This window comes from Lactuca sativa, chromosome 8 (genome assembly GCF_002870075.4).
Source record: "Lactuca sativa cultivar Salinas chromosome 8, Lsat_Salinas_v11, whole genome shotgun sequence".
NCBI classification, from domain to species: domain Eukaryota; kingdom Viridiplantae; phylum Streptophyta; class Magnoliopsida; order Asterales; family Asteraceae; genus Lactuca; species Lactuca sativa.
Window position 1 is genome coordinate 217,778,035 of NC_056630.2, and position 20,867 is coordinate 217,798,901.

General features: G+C 33.3%; 4 non-coding genes across 4 annotated transcripts; all 4 read left to right on the plus strand.

The window, feature by feature from the left end:
• The first annotated feature begins 11,552 nt into the window (after nt 1-11,552).
• On the plus strand, nt 11,553-11,653 carry LOC111903810 (small nucleolar RNA Z157/R69/R10). Its single transcript, XR_002854294.1, has one exon. It is a non-coding gene; the product is annotated as a small nucleolar RNA Z157/R69/R10 (small nucleolar RNA).
• A 74-nt stretch (nt 11,654-11,727) lies between these two features.
• LOC111903813 (small nucleolar RNA R11/Z151) lies at nt 11,728-11,823 on the plus strand. The gene has a single exon (XR_002854297.1). It is a non-coding gene; the product is annotated as a small nucleolar RNA R11/Z151 (small nucleolar RNA).
• Nucleotides 11,824-11,854: 31 nt separating this feature from the next.
• On the plus strand, nt 11,855-11,966 carry LOC111903814 (small nucleolar RNA Z152/R70/R12). Its single transcript, XR_002854298.1, has one exon. It is a non-coding gene; the product is annotated as a small nucleolar RNA Z152/R70/R12 (small nucleolar RNA).
• A 137-nt stretch (nt 11,967-12,103) lies between these two features.
• On the plus strand, nt 12,104-12,226 carry LOC111903819 (small nucleolar RNA snoR80). Its single transcript, XR_002854302.1, has one exon. It is a non-coding gene; the product is annotated as a small nucleolar RNA snoR80 (small nucleolar RNA).
• The last annotated feature ends 8,641 nt before the right edge of the window (nt 12,227-20,867 follow it).

Sequence of the window (20,867 nt, forward strand, 5' to 3'; positions counted from 1 at the left end):
CAAGGCAGGAACTTTCAAGAAGAAGTTCAAGGGCTACAACTGTGGCCAACCGAGTCACAAGGCTTCGGAGTGCCCTCAACCTAAAAGGGAAAACTGTCAAGCAAACATGGTGAATGATAACATGGAGTTGGTGGCCATGATAACTGATCTCACGGCCATGGTTTTTGAAGTGAATCTCATGAATACAAATTCAAATGAGTGGTGGATTGACACGGGAGCTACTCGTCATGTGTGTCATGACAAAAGTGTTTTCAACACCTACAAAGAAGTTGAAGATGGTGAAAAGCTCTACATGGGAAATGCAGCTACCGCGGATATCAAAGGTGTTGGTGATGTCATTCTAAAAATGACTTCGGGGAAAGAAGTGAAGCTTAGGGATGTTTTGTATGTTCCTGAACTTCGTAAGAATCTAGTTTCGGGTGGTTTATTGAACCAGTTTGGTTTTAAGCTAGTGTTTGAGTCGGACAAGTTTGTTTTGTCCAAAAATGGTATGTTTATGGGAAAAGTATATGCCTTGAATGGCATGTTCAAATTGAATGTAATGGTGACAAACAAAATGAATAATGAAAGTTCTAGTTCTGCTTATTTGCTTGAGTGTTCAAATGTTTGGCATGGTCACTTAGGACATGTAAATTACAATTCAATTAAGCGATTAATTAAACTAGAATACATACCAAAACTTAATATTGACTCAAATCACAAATGTCCCACATGTGTTCAAGCTAAACAAACTAGATTGTCTTTCCAAACAATCAAAAGAAACACCGAACCTCTTGATTTAATTCACACTGATGTGTGTGATCTAAAGTCAATTCCTACTCAAGGTGGGAACAAATACTTCATTACATTCATCGATGATAGCACGAAATATTGGTACATATATTTACTTAAGAGTAAAGATGAAGCAATAGACAAGTTTGTCTTGTACAAAAATGAAGTTGAGAATCAACTCAACAAGAGAATTAAAGTGGTTAGAAGTGATAGGGGTGGGGGATATGTTTCTCCCTATGCTGATTTTTGTGCTAAAAATGGAATTCGTCATGAATTCACATCGCCCTATTCACCTCAATCCAATGGAATTGCTGAAAGAAAGAACCGTACCTTGAAAGAAATGGTCAATGCCATGATAATTAGTTCGGGTGTAAACCAGTCAATGTGGGGGGAAGCTATTTTGTCGGCTAACTATCTTTTAAATAAGATACCTCGCAAAGAAAAGAATGAAACACCGTATGAACTTTGGATGGGAAGAAAGCCATCGTATAAGTACTTACGAGTGTGGGGGTGCCTAGCTAAAGTTGTAGTGCCACCACCTAAGGTACAAAAGTTAGGGCCTAAAACAGTGGATTGTGTATTCATTGGCTATGCACAAAGTAGTAGTGCTTATCAGTTCCTTGTGCATGATTCTAAGAATCCTGAAATACACAAGAATACCATAATGGAATCAAGGAATGCTTCATTCTTTGAAGATGTGTTTCCCTGTTTGAACAAGGAAGTTGAAAGCCCATCTTTACCAAATAACGAAGCTGTTCGAGAGGAAGAACAAGCTCAATCCGAGGAGGAAGAGATAGAACCCAGAAGAAGTAAGAGGGCTAGAGTTGAAAAATCATTTGGTGATGATTTTTTCACCTATGTGGTGGAAAGTGAACCTAAAACCTACCAAGAGGCAGTAACTTCTTCTGAGGGACCTTAATGGAAAGAAGCCATCAAAAACGAGGTAGAATCTATCTTACAAAATCATACATGGGAACTAGTGGATCTACCTCCAGGTAGCAAACCACTAGGTTACCGTTGGATTTTTAAGAGAAAGATGAAACCTGATGGCAATATTGATAAATACAAGGCAAGACTAGTAATCAAAGGTTATAGACAAAAGGAAGGTCTAGACTACTTTGATACTTATTCGTCGGTAACGCGGATAACATCCATTAGATTAGTTCTTGCCATTGCAGCTATCAGAAACTTGCAACTTCATCAAATGGATGTGAAAACAGCTTTCCTAAATGGGGAGTTGGAAGAAGAAATTTATATGGAGTAACATGAGGGATTCATTGCCTCAGGACAAGAGAACAAGGTTTGTAAACTTGTTAAGTCTCTATATGGATCAAAACAAGCTCCTAAACAATGGCATCAAAAGTTTGATAAAGTCATGATGGAAAGTGGCTTTAGAACCAATGAGTGTGATAAGTGTATCTATGTGAAAAACACCACTCATGGTTATGTCATCTTGTGTTTGTATGTTGATGATACGCTTATCATTGGTAGTAATGACAAGATAATAAGATCCACGAAGGATATGTTGAAATCTAGGTTCGACATGAAAGATATGGGTTTAACAGATGTGATTCTTGGAGTGAAGATCACAAGAACCCAAAGTGGTTTGATTTTGAGTCAAACACACTATGTGGATAAAATTCTTGAAAAATTTGCTAAGGGAGACACTAGCATAGCTAGAACTCCAATTGACACTAGTCAACATCTACGTAAAAATAGAGGTGACAGTGTTAATCAAGTGGAATATTCAAGAATTATTGGCAGTCTGATGTATCTAATGAGTTGTACCAGACCTGACTTAGCATATGCTGTGAGCAGAATAAGTAGATACACTAGTAAACCCAGTTCTGAACACTGGAAGAGTGTTACTAGGTTGTTGAGGTATGTGAGATACACGCGAGAATATGGACTGCATTATGGCAGACATCCAGCAGTTATCGAAGGATACACGGATGCAAATTGGATATCTGACATAAAAGATTCCAGATCTACAAGTGGATATGTGTTTACACTTGGAGGTGCTGCTGTAGCATGGAAATCATCCAAGCAAACAGTTATATCTAGATCCACGATGGAATATGAATTTATCGCCTTAGATATTTGTGTTGAAGAGGCGGAGTGGCTACGTCAATTTGTAGAGGACATTCCCGAATGGCCTAAGCCGGTAACGGCCATATGTATACAATGTGATAACCAATCGGCAATTGGTAGAACTCAAAGTACAATGTATAATGGGAAATCAAGGCACATTAGACGTAGACATAAAACGATACGACAACTAATCTCTACAGGGGTTATCACGGTTGAGTGGGTGAAGTCAAAGGATAACATTACGGATTCACTTACAAAAGGCTTAAGTATAGATGTAGTTTATAAGTCGTCAAGAGGAATGGGACTAAAGCCCATGAATGAATAAATTCATACGAAGGAAACCTTACCCAGAAGACTGGAGATCCCAAGATCTGGGTTCAAAATGATAACCTAATTGTATGAGTGGGGCAGGTCATTGTGGGGGGAGTTAACCTTTCTTCCTAGTCCATTCCTTTATGTAGTGACAAAAATTAGGCTAAACATATGGTTACATAGGTGATTCTTGGAATCACCTATGTGAGAGAGAAGTGGGGTCGCTTCGAAGGGAATTATAGGGGCAAAAATTCCTAAAGCTCTTGCAGAACCAGGTTAGTGTTCATGACCAAAACAAACACGTCTATGAGGATATGACCTTGTCGGGGAGAGTCTTGTGAGATTTACATTGTCGTCTACATAAATGGCAGCTTAGTTCAAAGACATCGAGATCTACTAACTGCTAGGAGATTAAGTGTAACTTCTTAAGGGAAGGTTCAAAGGGTAATACCTACCTATCCTATGCAGGATTCAACTGTTGAAAATTTCGTTTGGAAATTGGGTGTGCAGAGATCGATCTCCATTCATGTGGGGGATTGTTGGAAATTTGGTAAAAATATTTATATTTTTACTAACTTTAGACATATATAAATATATACATATGTTGTATATATAACAAACTCTAAGTGGGTTTATGTTCTCCTCCATGAGGACTTCGAAACGATATATTATATGTCCAAAATAGAGTATAAGTGAATGAGAATCGATACTCAAAGATGGGTATTTTAAAATAAGTTTAGCAAAAGAGATGAATGTGGGAATGAGTCCCACATTGGTAAAGAGACCAAACTCAACAAGGTTTATAAGTTTTATTGCATGGAAGGCTTACAAGCTTGTGTCTATGGTTATGCTACAATTCCTACCCGTGCGTAGGGGGTGAAAATCTTGGTTCCGTAGACCAAAAACACCGAACTTGTGCATGGGCGCGACCAGCGGACACGAATGCAACTCCGAAAACTCAGGCGCACGCTACCCTCATTTTTGCTAAACTTGACAGTTTTGGTCCCTATTTTTGAATTCTATAACGGATGCATTGATTGCGTAATTAATGACATTTATTGCCATTAAACGCTCAATCAATTAGTCATTTGTTTTTGTTTCACGATTCAACTATAAAAGAAGACCTTGTCTTCTCATTCAAACACACGAATGAAACTACTCTTCTTCTTCTTCCTTCTCTGCACTCCTGCTTCCGACGATTCTTTCAGGCAAGTGGTGATATCCGGCAGTACACAATACTGTTTAGGTTGTTGTACCTTGGGAACAGACGGCGAATCTGTTTAAGGGAATCGAGTCCAACTCGAGCCTCAACCACATCGTTTGTATCTAATTTTTCTTTACAGGAACCTTTCAAGGACGAAAACGAAGACCTTGTACTAACAACTCCACCGTGTAAACAACTACATATGTATATTAATAAATATCATATTATAAAATATTGGAAATAGAAAAAAAAATAACAACTGTAAATATAAACATATTTGGCCTGTCTTTGGGATTCAGCGTTGTATCCTTAAGAAACCTTTTAATTTCTGGCCACTTTGGATTACATGTTACAGTTATGAAAAATCCGGGTACCTATACCACTTACAAAGAGACAGCATCTAAATAGTTTTGCATCATGTACCGTGCACCACCCGTAAAAGAAGAAGGCAAGATCACACGTTCTCCGATGTTGGAAATATTAGTATTTCCATGACTAGGCTACGCAAAGTTTCATAAGATTCGCATCTAAGAACTTTTTGTTGGTTGCGTACGTAATATAGCCGCTCACTTTCGATCATCGTATAGGCATCAACCAGGAATTGTTGAAAAAATCTTTTTGAATTCAAAACTAATGAAAAAATATTCACCCTGTCTTGAATTCTATAAGCAAAGAACTCTCTCATTGTACAGTTGCGTCGTCTGGTATCTGTTGATGGCGTAACACCTCTATGAGGGATGTCAACTCTATATTCATCATCTCCATAAGGAAAGAGTAGTGGGTATTGAAGAGCAAGGTAAGCAGGATGTAATTCATTTATATGTTGTAGACGTCCCGATTGAGTTGTTACAATGATATCTCTATTATCAATTGAATCACCAATGTCACCAACAATCAAGGCAGCAACCTCAGAAGCAGTAGGTAGGTTATATGTTCGTCCATCTGTTTGCCTTCTTCCTATAAGACGTAACTTTAAATCCACATGAGGATTTTCAGAAAAACAATATCTTGCCCTTCTATACCACTTAACCAGTTCATTTGTTGAATCCAACATAACCTTCAAGAACTGTATCGTCTCGATATCAAGTGAATGAGAATGTGATATACACCCATATTTTTCTTTACTGTTAAACATAAAGGTTGTATGAAATATTCAATAATTAAATAATTAAATATATAAAGATAATAAATTAAAAAAAACATACGTAAATAAATAAAGAGACAAACCTGAAAGTGTTTTGTCTATTTGAAATTTCGTTTTCAGTATCATATATGTAAAGTTGAGAGAACTTTGGTTTGGATCCATATGAAGGTAACAGACTTCCCATAGTATGATAATTTTGACCGCTAAATCTGAAAGTGTACGGAGCATTGCCTTTGTTAATGGAAGAGTCAATTTTTCCACCCATTGAAGTAAATGAAAACATCGAATTGAAGCGACGAATATTCTTCATGAAATATTTGGATTTAGGATCAAGCTGACGATACAGATTTAGGTATTCTGGAGGCGATTCTTTTAATTCAGGAAGCTCAACTTTGCCTTTACCACAACACATCGAAAAATATGTGTTCTTCCCAGATTTATTACCTCGACGGGCTTCATCTTTCCATAATTTTGCATGACAGATAGCACACACAAGAGTCTCATCGCCATGGTCCAAGTAATCTGATATATATAAAAAAGTTGTTAAAAGATTGAAAAAAATTAAAGTTTAATAAAGAATTAGTTTAATTAAAAATAAATGGAGTTATAACCAACGAACATTACCTTTTGAGAGACCTGAAATTACATCTTTAAGAATGTAATGATCATTTAAGTCTTCATTTGATGTCAAGTCAAGAAAGGGTATAGCAGATATATTTGCATTCTACCATTTTAAAGTTTGTTTCCCGAGCGATAAATTTATGGAACAATCTCGAGTGATTCCTGATGAACTCGATGACCTCATATGATCAAATAATACAGAATATTGTCCATTTCCTGAGGACAATGTTTTAATTGTTAGTATTGAATTTAGAAATGAATTGGATATAAAAATAAAAAAATGTTAAAAGAAATGTATTTGTACCGTTTGAAATGTCAGATAACGGAGTTCTTAGATTAAAATTGGAAGTAGATTTGGAAGTTTGTTGAACACGACCAAGATTTGCTATAAAATAAAAACATTAGTAACTACAGATATGTATTAATTAGCTGAAAAAGAAACAAATTGATTTGGATAAACATATATTTTTCATAAATTATATATATGGAATACATGCCGGTGTGGTGGGCATTGTTCGATTGTTAGTATTGAATTTAGAAATGAATCGAATACAAACATGAATTGAAATATGTATAATGCATGCAGAGGGACAAAAGTAACATATAAAATAAGAAATATTAGATGGAATGTATTTGTACCGTTGGATATGTTAGATAACGGAGTTCTTAAATTACAATTGGAAGTAGTGATGAAATTTTGTTGAACACGACCACGATTAGCTATAAAATAAAAACATTAGTAAATACAAATACATATAAATTAGTTCAAAAGAAACAAACATATTTGGATAAACGAATATATTTTATATACTATATGGAATACCTATTGGTGTGGTGGTCATATCATTATATTTTCTCTTATCCAAATACATTTTTCTTTATTTTCTTTTGACCTTGGGATTGTTATATAATGGACTTTTGCTATTAACAATGGGAGAATATTGGAAATTAGTGTTCTGATATCCATATGCTATATTTTGGTTAACATTTTCATCAAAACAGGCATCATATATAGAATTATTGAATAAATTATATGTTGTTGCCGATAACCCACATCTGATAAAAAAAAGTAACAAAAATAATTAAGAAAATACATTAATTATATGACATAAAGCTTCGATTGGATATAATACAATATTTTGTATAAGTTAATTGATATCAACCTCTGAAATTACAATATAAAAATTTCAATTGTATACAAACGATTACCAATTGGCATGCTAGACGTAACATAGGATTTTCTTTTATCGATGCATGTATATCGACATAAGTAACATATAAAAACAAAAATGTTAATAGAAATATATTTGTACCGTTTGAAAAGTTAGATAACGGAGTTCTTAGATTAAAATTGGAAGTAGATTCGGAAGTTTGTTGAACACGACCAAGATTAGCTGTAAAATAAAAACATTAGTAACTACATATATGTATTAATTAGTTCAAAAAGAAACAAATTGATCTGGATAAACGAATATGTTTTGAAAACTATATATATGGAATACGTGTTGGCGTGGTGGGCATTGTTCGATCGTTAGTATTGAATTTATAAATAAATCGGATACAAACATAAATGGAAACATTTATAATGCATGCAAATCGAGATAAGTAACATATAAAATAAAAAATATTAAACTGAATGTATTCGTAACATTGGAAATGTTAGATAACGGAGTTCTTAAATTAAAATTTGAAGTAGATTCGAAATTTTGTTGAACACGACCACGATTATTAGCTATAAAATAAAAAACATTAGTAAATACAAATGCATATCAATTAGTTAAAAAGAAACAAACATATTTGGATAAACGAATATATTTTATATACTATATGGAATACCTATTGGCGTGGTGGTCATATCATTACATTTTCTCTTATCTAAATACATTTTTCTTTGTTTTCTTTTGAGCTTGGGATCGTTATACAATGGACCTTTGCTATTAACAATGGGAGAAGATTGAAAACTTGTGTGCTGATATCCATATGCTATAGTTGGGCTAACATTTTCATTAAAACGGGTAACGTTTGTAGAATTATCTGAAAAAATTATATGTTGTTGCCGATAAGTCACATCTGATATATAAAAGTAACAAAAATAAATAACAAAATATATTAGTTATATGACATAAAGATTCAATTGGATATAATACAATAATTTGAATAAATTAATTGATATTAACCTCTCAAATTACAATATAAAAACTTCAATTATATACAAACAATTACCAATTGGCATGCTAGACGTAACGTTAGATTTTCTTTTATCCATATGTAATTTTCTATGTTTTTGTCTTTCTTTAGGGTCTGTAGAATCCATATCTTGTTCGAAACCTTTTTTTTACATTCCTGAAATAAATAGTGTAACGGAAAGTGTTAATTTTTTTAATTAAGTTGTTACTTTTAAGACAATTGAATATAGTTTTGCTTGTAATGACGGTGTTTATGCCATTATGATCATTGAATATAACCACAAACAGACTCAATTCCACATGAAACTAAAAAAACCACATCAACGATTAAAAAAATTAAAGACAAATACAAACGACATACTTAAAACATAATTAAAGACATAAAACATAATTAAAGATAAATACAAACAACATACATAATTACACACAAACACACAGTGATAACACGGTTAAAAAAATAATTGATTTTAGTGTTGTGTGGAAGCACATTCCAACCTTGCGTAGAATCTGCAAGGTAACAAATATACACTTTATCTAAGCAAATTAGTATAAGATAATGACAATAACATGTATGCAAGATGTTTTTTTTTTGAAAAATAAATGTCCGGATACACAAACATGATAACACAGTAGTTTCAATTTGGTGTTTAAAGTGGTAGAAATGTGGTAGTATACTCATATTTTATAAATTAAAACGACATGTCACAAAGTAGTTAGTTGAGAAGGGAAAATGGTTAATTTACAACAAATACACAAAATAAGGAAATCATTATACATAAATGGATGGAGCGTGGATGCAAAATAAGACCGAAAATGATATACAAATCAAGTTTTGTGCAGCACATATATAACATCTAAAAAGTTAATAATACCTCAAGTACCACCTACCTACTTATACTATCAATGATGTAATATTCAGATAGACAACAATTTGATAGAGAAAGTCGTCTCCCATAACAACTGTACCACCTGTGGAGATAACAAACAAATACTTGATTAAAAAGACGTTACTACCCTTATACTCACAAGTAAATTTGGGGGTTATCAATTATAACAAACAAACACCAATCAACAATATGAAACATTTTTACTCATTCAAACAGAATATAAGTATTATGTTATCATGAACAAAAAAAGATAACAAATAAATTCTTAATTAAAAAGACCATACAACCCTTATACCCACGATTAACTTTGGGGGTTATCAATACTTAATCGTACTTGTAATAACACCAACAATAAACATTTTGAAACATTTATACTTATTCCAACAAAGTATAAATATTATGTTATCATGAACAAAAAATATACATAATCAAATATATTGTGGCAAATTTAACAATTTTCTAATATTTGTCAAAACAGAATGTACACCAAATTGAAACAAAAACAGTCACATCTATGATTTTTTAACATATATATATATATATATATATATATATATATATATATATATATATATATATATATATATATATATATATATATATATATATTGCAAATTTGTTTTTAATCACTCGATCATGTGTGCAGGGATAATTTGATGCAAGTAACATTTTTTAATCTTAATTGAAGTTGTATATTAAGATTCTTAGAAACTTGCAAATTACACCAAGTGGGTTATTTCAGCTAACCTAAACCATTAACCATCTGGGGGGTTACATAGCAAGCAGTTATATCGTCAAACACATAATCTTCATTTTGACCAATTATCGAGAAATCCAGACCAAAAACTGTTATGAGCATATAATCAAACAGTTGGTGTGCAGAGATAATTTGATGCAGGTGACATTTTTTAATCTTAATTGAAGTCGTTTATTAAGATTCTCATAAACTTGCAAATTACACCAAGTGTGTTATTTCAACTAACCTAAACCATTAACCATCTTGGGGTTACATAGCAAATAGTTATATCGTCAAACACATAAGCTTCATTTGACCAGTTATCGAGAAATCCAGACGAAAAACTGTTATGAGCATATAATCAAACGGTTGGTGTGCAAGGATAGTAGAATCGTACCTGTAATAACGCCAACAATTAAACTGAGAACGTGGAAGATCGATAATTGCAAGGGTTACAGCCTGAAGATGGATGTAGATCCTAATGATCGATGTTGGTAGATCAAGAAATTGGAAGATCGATGATGGAGTTTTGGGCTGGATTGTTGATCGAATATGGGAAGCCTGAGGATGGATCGAGAGAATAATTGGAGGCGTTATAGAGATGGAGGCGTAAATGAGGAGATGTAAAATGAGGGTATCAAAGAGAAATCAATTGTATTAATTATCGCTTTTATTTCTAGCAAATTTGTAACCGAAATAAGCTATGAATGTAAACCAATCAGAAAATTACATTTGGAAATAATAAAATTCTAAAAATCTATTAACATGCCATGTGTCCAAATCATTGAGGACATGACATGTGACAGAAAAATGGTTTATTTATTAGTGTAGATAATGAATCCTTTCTAATAAATAAAAGTTTTTTTACCACTTGTCAATTTCTCAAGAGTTTTGTCACATGTAATTTTGTGGGAGTTTTAAAACTAATAATTTTCACTTGTCATTTTTGGGATTTTTTTTTTAAATAAAATGCCACAAAATTCTAATGAGTTTTATAAGGAAAGAAAATCATTTTATTAACTTGATAATAATAATAAAGTGTTATAAATGTTTTAAACAATATTTGATTTTTCTATAAATGTTTCAAAAAATTAAATTATGTTATGAAAAAATATTATTTTATAAAATATCTAATATTTAATTATTAATATTAAATTTTTATTTTTAATAAACTTAATCTCATTTAAATTTCAACCAAATTGGTTTAGATAAAATAAACTCCAAGTTCTAGTCTTTTAAACATTTTTCATTTAAATTTAATTCAAGCCTTCAGGCTTCTAGGGCCAAGTTCGATTCGATTCTATCCAACTTTAAAACCAATACAAATTTGATAATAAAAAAACACATCCAAAGTTCCCAACTATGATAGGCCCAGACCATATAGATCATATGAAGCCCATAAAACCCAAATAATCCTCTAAAACCCTACTTCCCATTCCCAATACCTTAAATCACATTCACATACTCAATCCTATAAAGCAGCATCGCCCTCTTCCTTTCCTACATCAACTTTCTCCTTTCATCTCAGATTACAGCAGCTGTTTTCATATTTTCCATCGATTGGTCAAGCAGGTTTGATTATTGTCTTTGAAAATTTTGTTTTTGTGCGTTGATGAAGCAATTTGTGGACTAGAGTTTCTGATCTTGGGCTCTTCTTCCCATTCAGTTTGACGACAAACCCTTGGCTGTCTGAGCACATAAAAATCCATTGATTTGTTTCAATTTAAACAAGTTTTTAATCGGAATTCGTTTTTTTTTTCTTTCAAATCTGATCGGAGCTTATGATGATACTTTTAATTATCTTAGCGGATTTCAGTGAGATTTAATATAACATTAAATCAATGATCTGATTGTTACACACACTGAGGCTCATAATTGTTTTTGAAAAAACATTTAATATCAATGGCGATGATGAGGCGAAGCACCATTGGTGTAATTAGGGCAGTGGACAAAGCAATTAACGTTGTTTTGCCGTGATCCCAATTTTTAACGACTTCTCCTTCCACTGAGCTATTCCATCCATCTTATGTTTCAATATGGATATTTCAATTTTTATAGTTTTAAGGCAAAAATTCATTCGATTTACATGAAGTTATTCAAACACTTGTGAATTTGCGTAGGTATTGAATTGTGTTGTAATTGCGTCCGTTTACCAATTCTGGAGGATTAATTTGTTCCTCACGGTGTAATGGCTTGGACGCCAGATGAATGTTGTAGTGATCCTGATAAATGGTCTCTCAATGCCATTATATCCTGGAAACGCTTCATACAATTTTCAATTTTTCTAAAATTTTCTACAGATCGATTAAAATATAAGTCTAGAGTTAATCGTGGGTTTTGTGTTTTTTATAAATCTGTATGGTTGTTTTGAATGCTTATTTGGTTTATTTTCTGCATAGATATCAAACTACAGTTTTTTAGTTTTTTTTCGTTGGTGTAGATTGCTCGTTTGCTTTGCTATGTTTGTTATGTTCTAAGTTAGCTTACATAGCTTTTTCTAAAGAAAAATGAGGTTGAAGTTGTTCAGACCATTAATGTGCTTTAGGTTTAATGATGTTAATCGGTTGAAGTGAATTGTAGATTTTAATTTAGTTGTTTTTCTTCGAAGATTGTTTTGTTTTTATGTAATTTCGTTTATGTAATGGTTTTTAATAGAAATGATGTTATTATTCAGCTACCGGTTTAATGACTGAACATGTTTTTAGAGCAGAGCAACCCAAATGCAAATTTTCGTTATTTACTTATGTAGAATACAGCATACCAATTATACTAATCGAATTTTCGTCTAAAATGTTCCAACATAGAGAACGAATTTTAATCCAACTAAAATGTAAATTTTCGCTATCTACTTTTTGTGGAATTCAGCATTCCAATTATACCTAATAGAATTTTCGTCAAAAATCACATCAGAATTTTCGTCTAAAATGTTCGAAATCAGTAAGAAGAACGATTAACACAGATAAAAAAGATTAAAAAACATTTTGAAACCAGTTTTTACATATGTTCCCATAAGATTGATATATTCTATTGGCGTCTCAAATTGAATATATGCCGACTCATATCAATATTTATACTAAAGAGATTAGCATTCTTTCGCTTGTGTGTGGTATTTTCCATGTTTATATGGGATATGATGTACAAGTCTTGTGTGTGGTATTTTCTTATATGGGATCTGATGTACACTTGTTCGTAAGTATTAAGTTGCAAGAGACTTATGGATTTTTTTGTGAGATGGTATCTCATTTCCAGTGATTTAAGGTATTGAAGAAACAATTTAATGGATCGACTTGGAAGAATTTTATAATCATAAACGTTTGGATTTGGAATCAATTATTATGATCATGTGGTAGCGTTTATGGTATTTTCTTAACGAAATTTTTTTTTACAATCAAAATCTTAGACAAAACTAGTTGGTTCGTGTTTAGAAATAGAGGATTTAGCATTAGTCGTATGTTATGGTGTTTAAATCTCATTTTGTCTATTCCTTTGTAATTATTTGTTAGCCATTTGCTAAATAAAAATTCAGCCATTCTGTCAAAAAATCAAAATATATACTTTCAAACTATATATGAATTTTTGAACCTAGAAAAAACGAGTTCAAAGTCGCAAACTACTTTTCCAGATAATTTTCTTGTTTTTTGTCATAAAAGTAATTTAAAAAAATTATAATTTTTAAAATTCATAATTATTTTTTAAAAGTTTAAAGTCATGTTATAATTATGTAAAGATTTTGTATATGGTCATTATGGTTATAACTCTTATATTATTGTTCTTTCTAGTAGTAACATCAAGACAAAAAAACTAGACGTTAGCCATTGACTTTAATTATATAAAAACAATTAATTAAAATAATTTTCCTTGTGCATTGGATTCTATGTGGCTACCATTAATTAGAAATTCGTTAGGATTGACATCGATCATCGACAAATTACGGCAAGGAATGTCATACAAGGTTGATGATATAAGGAGGAGATGTCGCCCCATAAGGAAGTCCTTAACATTTAGAAAGTTAAAGATGTAAAAACGTACCAATATAATCAATATATAAGTAAATATATTACATACATCTTAAGTTACAACACAACATCTTTTAAATATGCAAATGCTAAATGTGTTATGATCTTCAACAAAGTTTTCTAATCTAAATACATGTCAAAATATATAAGTTACATGGTCTTCAACATATATAAATATGCAAATGCTAAATGTGTTATGATCTTCAACATGGTCTAACGTGGTTCCAAAAAAGGTCGCGTGCTTCGTATGGAGGGCAAAACAAAATCGAATCTCATCAAAGGTGGCGCTAATCAAAAGAGGGGCCAACATGCCATTACTTGTGATGTGTGCCAAGTAATTGATGAAACAACGGATCATTTGCTGATAGAGTGCTCGGTGGCAAAAGAAGTGTGGTCAAAGGTGGAACAATGGTGTGGTATAGCGAATTCCATCTTGGAGTGTACTACAGTCAAGGAGGTGTTGGCGAAGGACAGAAGATGGGGAAACTGCCCAAAGGAAAAGAAAATTGTTGAAGCTATAAAATATTGGACAGTTTGGTGCCTCTAGAAGGCAAGAAACGAAAGAGTTTTCAAAAACATTAGAAGTCAACTGGCGAAGATAGTGGATAATATCAAAACGGTATTATTCACTTGGATAAAACATATAATCAAAAAAGGTGTCTTGGATTGGAATTTATGGTGTAACAATCCGCTAAAATGCGGATAAGTGTATGTAGGCGTTATCTTGTAAAACTAATTATTTTGTACTCTTTCGCTTCTCTAGCATCTTGCTAGTGAAGCCTTTATAATATATTTGCCGGTTCCAAAAAAAAACATGTGGAAAACCTAGTGAGCATTATCGAGGTTCAACAATTGTTAAGTGTAAGGAATTCACACATCCGTTACATATTGTAAACCCTAAATTTTCATATCACCAAAAGGTTGTTTAACTTGTCACGATCTTCAACAAATTTTCTAATCTAAATACATGCCAAATACGTATGTTACGTGTGGGAAACCTAGTGAGCATTAGCAAGGTTCGACAAAGGTTAAGTGAAAGGAATTTACACATCCATTACATATTGTAAACCCTAAATATTTTCAAATCACCAAAAGATTGTTGACAATTTTCAATTTAGGGAAAAGAAACATTGCAAAATTAGTAGCTATTAACAATAACAAATCTCAATTCAAAAAGATCAAAGTTAATGCAATACAACATGCTTCTATTTCCTTTTCTCAGTTCCCTAAGTCAATATCGAAGTCTAAATATCACAATTGATGGTTGTGAAGCATGTGATATGGCTTCTATGTAAAAGAAAAGAATTTAGGCCATCTCCAATGCACTGAACTCATATGAGTTCAATGGATTGACATATGTACATTCCGCTCATTATACAACTTTACCCATTAAACTCTACACACCATTAAACTCTATACAATTTAATGGATTGTCACATCATTTATCATTTTCTTTATTTATTGTTATTTAAAAAAAATTAGCATGAAATTAAAAATTAAAAACTACAATTAAAATTTAACATTAACTAAAAATTAAAAATTAAAAATTTCAAATAAAAAATAATTTTAATATATATATATATATATATATATATATATATATATATATGTGTGTGTGTGTGTGTGTGTGTTTGTATGTGTGTGTGAGGAGAGAGAGTATAGAGTTCAATGGGGATTGAACTTCCCCATTACCCCCCCCCCCCCCATGAAATTCTTATTGGAGATGGCCTTAGTGATCTTCCTTTTGATAAGGGGGTAATAGGGAAATCCTCTTGATTTCATATTTCTCCATACCCCCTGGAGAAAGCATGAGAAAAAGGGTTGAGTGCTATGACCCCTTCTTTAACCCATAATGAAAGGGGAGATTTTAGTAGTTCCTTATATAAAATTATTGACACTAGACATATAGTAATATGGAGAAGGAAGAATTGTTTCAAGCACTGATAAATCAAAAGCTCCTTTTCATTTAAAGTAAATAGGACATATTATTCACATTACATTCATTGTAATATTGATCCCTCCCTAAACCCAAATGATTAACATGCCCTTGTTTAAGTTCTTTTTGAAATGAATAAAAACAAAATGGGTCCACCTCTCTCTCTCTCTCTCTCTCTCTCTCTCCTAACTACATCACTGATGACCTTAACTATAAACACACGCTAGAACCACACATACTAGAACCACACACATCAATGATTACATTATTAATTTATGTACAATTAGGTACACAAAATCATAGATTTTCACCATAAGGCATACATGAAAGTTGTCATGATATCATGAAGAATAAAATAGGTTTCAACATTAATTACCCTTCAATTTTTGTGAATTTTGGTTTTAGGATGAATAGTAACATGATCAAAAGACTATGAAAAACAAACATGCTTCTCACCAACCATTCATAATTTATTAGCTCGTTCTCACCCCCAACTCATACAACAAAAATTACATACTTAATTTCTAAATACTAAACATATAATTTTTTATTTTTATTTTTATTTTCAAAAAATCTCAATAACTTAAATTCATACTAAACACTTATAAACTATCAATTTAAGAGGAAAAAAGATTAGGCTTAACGTAGGTGCAAATACACAATAAAAAGATTAGGCTTAACGTAGGTGCAAATACACAATGTCGCAATGGGATAAAAAAATATGCATATCAAAGTACATTGATAAAACAAACTCAAATCATAAGTAATATGCTATATTTCATTACACGTGTCACAACAAGCTAAAATCATAAGTAATATGCTATATTTCACTAAATTATTCATGTCTATATGTTCGCGTGTCACAAAAAAATCATCTGTGTCTTTTATATATATATATATATATATATATATATATATATATATATATATATATATATTAAAGAGGTCTCTCCTTAGGAACAATAAAGTTCCTAAGGATTTGACATAAATGGTCCCCTGTTTATGTTTGTTTCTTTAATTTTGTCTCTGTTGTGGCTGATCTTTATATTAGGGCATTTTATGTCATTTTCTATAATATTGGTGGACACGTGTTTTTCTGCATTTCTTCACCGCTTTCTGATCCAATAAGATTCCAATTAGTGGTAGTGTTCTGCTCCCCTTTCTTCTCATCGAAATACTCATAAAGACATTTGTTGGTACCAAACGATCTCCTCCACATTTGTGCTTAGCGTCTTCACCACACCGGTCCCTTTGTTTCCTACACAGATTGAGGCCTCCCATGTCTCTGGATTCTCTATCCAAGTGGTTTACTCTTTCCATCGCCATCGGTATCCAATGCTTCTCATATGCTTTGGTGATGACCGACGAAGGAGTTGAGTGTGAACAGTCGGCTAATTCCACGGACCTAGGAAGATTTCAATCAAAGAGACTTAGGGTTTCTTGCTTTCTTCCCCAATTCTGTTTCAATATCCATGTGGTACAGACTTAAGAACTTCGAGTCAGGTAGTCAACAATTTCACATTAGTCTCCAATTCTTCTTCTCTGTATTTCCGTTTCTTCAAAATTCGTTCTATGAAACCTTTTGTCGATTGTTTTTGAACAAGAAATACGTACGCTTTTGTTTTTTCCTGGGATAGCTGACGCCTCTACGGTGTAGGGATATAACTAATTTGGGGTTTTATTGAAGGCTTAATTTGGGGGGGGGGGGGGGGTTCAACATTTGTCTTAAACAATCCTCAAGGGAATATTAAAGACTATTCTTAGCTCTATCGTGAAATAATCAGCAAGTAAGTTTATTTTGATATCACAAGTTGTTTGGAAATTTGGGACAAAGGAAGTTGTATTTTCATCTGACCATTCGGTTTGTATGTTTTGACCATAGGATTACAGAACTATCGATGGAGCGATAGACAAAGGTGTTGGAATAGTGTCTAAGCCCGTAACTATATTTGGTATCTACTTGACCCGGTTGTGCATGGTCCTTTTGGGTTGCCTTCTCCAAAGCAATTTGACAAGGTAATTTAAGGAGAAAGAGAGAGTATTATGATTTATTAATATATTATAAGAATAATATATTAAAGGAGAAATTATATTTGTTTAATTAGTATTGGTCATAAATTAATTAGGAATTAATTTGGTGGTCAAAAGAGACTAATTGAATAAAGGGGTATAAACTGTCAAATGTATGATAGTTGAGTTTTAGGTTAAGGAAACCTAATGGGCTTAAGGGGGAACGAAATTATGATGGGTATTCATCATATTTTCGTCCAAGGCCTTATTCCAGAAGGTTCCTTGGGCTGCTTGGTGGCTAAGCTGTCCATTAGGGTTTAGACTGAAACCCTAGTAACCTGTAAGTATAAATATGACCCCTAGGGCATTGAATTCGGCTACCACTTGATTCCAAGAGATCCCTAGGCCGATTTCTAGCCTCTCTCTCCCTCTCTCATATTGCCTTCTGTGACAATAGTCAAATTCGGGTCAAGTCAAAGCCGGGCAAAGTTAACGAGTCAAACCGGTCAACTCTATTAAAACTTGTATATTAGGGTTTGCATTATGTAATTTCTGTATAACACACTATCTTAATGAGAAAACAGCACTTGGAAAAATTGTCTGTTTAATTTTTTCTCCCAAATCTCTCTCTAAATGAGAAATCTCTCCAAGAATGTCAAATCTCTCCCAAATCTCTCTCTGAATGAGAAATCTCTCCAAGAATGTCAAATCTCTCCCAAATCTCTCTAAGAATGTGAAATCTCTCCCAAATCTCTCTAAGAATGTGAAATCTCTCCCAAATATCTCTTTGTATGTGAAATCTCTCCAAGTATGTCAAATCTCTCCCAATTCTCTCTAAGAATGTGAAACCTCTCCCAAATCTCTCTCTGAATGAGAAATCTCTCCAAGAATGTCAAATCTCTCCCAAATCTCTCTAAGAATGTGAAATCTCTCCCAAATATCTCTTTGTATGTGAAATCTCTCCAAGTATGTCAAATCTCTCCCAAATCTCTCTAAGAATGTGAAACCTCTCCCAAATCTCTCTCTGAATGAGAAATCTCTCCAAGAATGTCAAATCTCTCCCAAATCTCTCTAAGAATGTGAAATCTCTCCCAAATATCTCTTTGTATGTGAAATCTCTCCAAGTATGTCAAATCTCTCCCAAATCTCTCTAAGAATGTGAAACCTCTCCCAAATCTCTCTCTGAATGAGAAATCTCTCCAAGAATGTCAAATCTCTCCCAAATCTCTCTAAGAATGTGAAATCTCTCCCAAATATCTCTTTGTATGTGAAATCTCTCCAAGTATGTCAAATCTCTCTGAGTATGTGGAATCTCTCTCAAATCTCTCTCGAAATCTCTCCCAACTCTCTATAATCACTCGGGGTATCCCGACCATCGAATTTGGCGAAAACAGCCCAAAAACGGAAGTCTACGCGAAAAACGGACTTAAGGAGCTGAAACCCCTCTTAGGAACCGAAACCCCTCTTAGGAACCGAACCCTTCTGAGTCGAAGGCTGCTGAACCGAACCCGAAAGGTCCTCTCGGGCCCGAACCTCGCATGCCTCAACCGAACCCGAACGTTCGGCACCTTTCGGATCTGACCTCTTCTCTTCTAATGGCTACCGAACCTTCCCTTCTGACCACCTTCGCTTCTGACCCTCGCTTCTGAGCTTCGGACCGAACCCTCGGCCTAGGACCCTTCGCATCTCGCCTCTGGTTCGCAACCCACTTCCGACTCGGCACCAGCAAGGACCGAACCTCGGCCTAGGGACCGAACCTCGGCCTAGGACCGAGAGGTCTCGCTGGGAATGCTTTTTCTCCCGGTTTTCGACTAAATTCGCATGTTAGGCCCGTTTTTAATTGTTTTAACATGGGATTTTCACCCAAAACTTTATTTTAACATATAAGGACCCTTAACTATTAATTAATCACATTTTTAAGGATAAAACCTTATCCAAAAGAGAGTGGGTGAAGTACAAAGGTAGAGTGTTGACTTTACTTATTTCTATGACACAAGCAACCACTCCCATACCCACTCCATGTCACTATTCACCACCAGCCCATCCGTAGTCACTTCATAGGTCCTTTCTCACTATTTTCAACTATTCCCACGTTCTTAGGGCTGGAACATCCATCATCTCTCCTCACACTTTAACCATTCTCTCATTTTTACCAAGAATCACACTCCAAACTCTCTCATCTTTTTCTCTCTAATTCGAGAATTTCAAGGCATACTCCAAGACTCTTCTCCTACAATTAGTAAGTATCATCATCTTTCTTATGATTATTACACATCCTCCTACTCAAAATCATAGATTGCTTACACAAACATCATCACATTCTTGTTAGATCTTCGAATCTTCAAGTGATTCTTCAAGTGTTCTTGGGTTGAACACTTCTCTTCTTCAACACTTACCTACTGAAATCACTCAAGGTGAGTTCATACCCCTATATTTTTATGTTTTCTTAAGTTTTTAGGGGGGGAATACAAGTCAAAACACCAAGAACATAACTAAATTTTTCTAACAGCTTTCATCAGAAAAGTTGGACTCCATTCACGGACTGTTTTGGACAACTTAAACATTTTTGTTTGAAAAACTGTTTTAGGTGTAAGTAGTTACAGTTCTTAGCTTTAAAATGACTACTTGCACATCTCCATACGATTTTTCTACAATTTATGGTGATTTTTACAAAACTGCATATCATTTCAAACACCAATCCGGACCAGTCTGTGATTATGGACCTTTTCACCCAAGTTGGAGGTCATTAAAAATCATGATAAAAATTATGAGTAAACTAGACACATTTTGGGAACTCTCAGAATTTACGGATTTAGTTTTCAACTTCGTATGATTTTTCTATGACTTTTCAAAAACAGTGTAGAAAGGTTGAAAATTAGTTAACAACTTATATTTTTCATAACACTTTGTATTATGTTGAGCAAAGTGTATAACGACAAGTTCTAAATATTGA